The 3,642-nt window shown below is 37.4% G+C and overlaps 1 pseudogene; it reads right to left on the bottom strand.

Moving 5' to 3' along the window:
- Positions 1-902: 902 nt before the first annotated feature.
- On the bottom strand, positions 903-3,087 carry LOC113361197 (annotated as a pseudogene).
- Between the last annotated feature and the right edge of the window lie 555 nt (positions 3,088-3,642).

Genomic DNA, 3,642 nt, shown 5'->3' with positions numbered 1-3,642 from the left:
GCTCTTCATGCGGAATCAATAGCCTTGTTAAAGGAAGCTACTTGGCTGAAAGAAAATATATTGTCAAGCGTCTCAATAGTCTCCGATTGCAAAACTCTAGTTGACAATACAAAAATGGTGAGCACAAGCTTCTCTTGGCCAGCCGAAAACACTTTACAGTAGATCAAGGTAATTTTGAAAGACCTCCCTCAAGCACAGGTAAAGTTTATAGTGCGGAAGCACAACTCAGCAGATGACTACATGGCGTAAGAAGCAAGAATAAAAAACCTCCAGCATATGTCCTCCAGATTGCAACAAAAAATTCAGAAAACTAGCATTCTCTCTAATGTTTTTGATAACAATGAAATTGTAAATCTTTAGTACTATATTTACTAGTTAATAAAATTATTTTTACCATAAAAAAAAAACTATACAAAAAGTACAAAGAAAATTTTGTACATACGGGAAAACCTCGAAAATCACGGACATTAATGCTTGTCCACCATCTATTGTTATGACCCTCGAGAGTTCGTTACCCCGAAAAAATTACTCCAACTATTGTAAAACCCAAACATAATTGTATTCCCTCTCATTGCTCATAAACACCAAACCAACATGAATGTCACCTTTTCCGCCTAGTTGAGCGATCAATAGTCTATCCCGTAATGACTTTATTTCAATGGGATAAATTGAAATTCCACTTAGCCCACTATGTTTGACACTTTGCAATACTCATAATGGGTGCAAAAATTACAAATCCTTTCTTTTGCCTATACATAGGAAACGGCCTAACAAAAGCCTCCTTTAGTTGTTGTCGTTAATTTAAATCTCAGACAAAACACAAGGGTTAATGTTGTATGGGCAACAAAAGGAAACTTTGAGAAAGAATGGATATGACCAAATATAGTACATCAATTAGGTAATTAATTGTTGTGAGCAAAGTACGCAAAGAGCCCGGTTAGAGGCGCATTGATGTAAGTTGTAGGTTCAGATGCAGCATATTGTGCTCGATTATCAGCAAATTGATCCATCATATCGGGTCCTCCAACAACAGCTCCTATCAGCAAATTTGGGTTAGGATTTGAGGTTTCAAAGTAAGGTGTCCCATCTTTACAATGCATTTGTTGTGGATATTGATCGTATGTATTCTTGTTGGGAACTTGTTACCATATCCCACCATGTATGACATACTTAATGGATTATTTCCCAAAATGTAATCCACCTGTTTCAAAAATCGGATAATCGGTAATTATAAAGGGTCAGATCTTTAACCAGGCGAAAAAATCAAGAAAAAAAAAAGAAAACTTTGAAAAGGCTCCTAATATTTACCTGACTCTTGGCAATGGCAACCATTTTTTGTGGAGTAACATGAGTTCCGTCGGGACAATCAATGGCTTGGTTAACACCATTCAAATGGAGAGCATAAACAAGGGCAAGAAAAGAAATCGCTCCTGGAACTTGCATGTAGCTTCCTTCCTTTTTATGCATTAGCCCACCTGGAGAATAAGTTACGCTCGTAGGATTTTCTGGTAATATGCCGCAAACAAATCTATCAGCATTCAAGCGGTAATCCTCTCCGTTGTTGGATAAATGCTCGGAGAGTGATGATCCATTCAAAAGTAATTCCTGGTCAAAAATGAAGCACAAACAAGGGTAATCAATATATGCGAGGAAACCAAACACTCAAATCTTAATAAGATCTCATGAGTCAATTCTATACTTACAATGGTAGCGAGTACGTTGATGCCAGCATCCTTATTATCCCAACCAAATTCATGAGCATAAGCAACGTAATTGGCAGTGTTGAGGATATCCAAATAGCTAGGTTGATGTGTTGCCTTGTATAGCCACAGAGCACCCCATGCCAATTCATCCTACCAAAAATAATATAATTCTTTATCGAGCCAGGTAAATAACAAAGATTGACATAAAAAAAATATGTTTTTTGTATCTACCTGGAAACCACTCCAATCGCAATAGAAAGGGCAAACAAATGGCCTGAGGCAATCGTTACAATTTCCTTGGTATGCATTTGCAAAGTTGAAAACCTATAAATAGTAAAAACATAATCATAGCATACCAAATAACGACCACTATTATAATACAGAATTAAGAAAGAGACTTAAGGACTCTGGCATATATATAAATATGCATTTACCTGTGTTGCCCTATCAAGTAGTATTTTCGAGTAAACAGGGTCGTTAGATTTAAAGACAATGGAAGAAGCTGCTAACGCAGCAGCCATTTCTGCTGAAACCTCAGAGCCAGGATGGGTTGTGTTAATAGCATATGACATTCGATCAGTGTCCATATCCTCAGGCCTATCCCAACATCCGTGATCACTATTAGGTTCCCCAACTTGAACATAAATAACGCCAGGGTTGTTCGTGCATTTGATGAGATAATATGTCGACCATTTTATTGCATCTATTGCATATTGTAGATCAGAACCCATGAGCTGGCCGAACTCTAAGACACTCCAGGCTAATACTGTTGTTGTGAATGCCATAGGAAAATTAAACTTTAAGTTGTCCCCGGCATCGTAGTATCCTCCCGATAGATCAACCTAATAAGAACAAAAGATCTTTCTCTATAAATCTCTTTGCCTCTCATTCTTATTTAAGTAAATTTCTTAAGAAATCAAAAAAAGAATGATAGAAGATAAAATAGAAATTGGAGAATAAAAAATATGAAAAAAGATGTGTACCCCGATTAATGAACCATCATTAAGAGCAGAATCTTTTCTCCATGTCATTCTTTGATTTCCAGGTAATTTTCCTGATCGTTGTCCTTCGTAAAATAAAATACTTTTCGTTAAAGCATCTGCATAATCAATAGTATTTTCTTTTCCCGTCGTAAATTCTCTTCCTGCTGAATAACTTTGATTCACCATTACCATGATCAATGTTACTACTAAGAACATTGACACTGTTGAACACGACGATGACCTCGACCGACCCATATTTCTCTCTTGCTCTCTAACTGTCTCTATAACTCTTTCCTCTTTATACTTTTGTTTAGATTGCTATATTTTAAGTATCCAACTTTCTCTTGATGATTTCTTCTTGTTTCTCTGTTGTGCACATGGGCGGGTATGGGCGGGTATAAGCTAAAACCAACCTCGCACCCACAGACTGCGGTTTTTTTTTTCATAACCAATCTCGCACCCACAAACAGCGGGCGGGTTTTGTTACCCGCCCGCTACGGGTTGGGCGGGTATGGGTTTAAACGGGTTTAAACCCGCTTTATATTCAAGTATTTAGAGTAACTTCTATTCTCCTTGATTAAGTGAGGAAAAAAACCAAAACCCCCAAAATATTCATATCTAGGAAGTTCACAGATGAATATTAAGTGTTGAATCTGTTGATTTTTCGATTGTTGTCGATTTCTGGTGAAGATTCGAAGTTGTTGTTGTCGATTTCTGGTGAAGATTTCTGGTAATTGTCGTTCGTAGGTGAAGAAGGAGAACTGAGGAGGAAGAAGAGGAGAGGCCGAACAGAGAGAAGAGTGTAGAAAGTGAATGAGGGTTATCAGTTATCATATCTACTAGTATTAGGGTTTCATAATGGACGATTAGGATTAGTTTTATCTAATGGTATATAATCTGCGGGTTTTTTGGGGGTATGGGCGGGTATTAGCTTAAACCAACCTCGCACCCACAGA

This window comes from Papaver somniferum, chromosome 3 (genome assembly GCF_003573695.1).
Source record: "Papaver somniferum cultivar HN1 chromosome 3, ASM357369v1, whole genome shotgun sequence".
In the NCBI taxonomy this organism is placed as follows: domain Eukaryota; kingdom Viridiplantae; phylum Streptophyta; class Magnoliopsida; order Ranunculales; family Papaveraceae; genus Papaver; species Papaver somniferum.
This window is presented reverse-complemented; position numbering and strand designations above follow the sequence as displayed.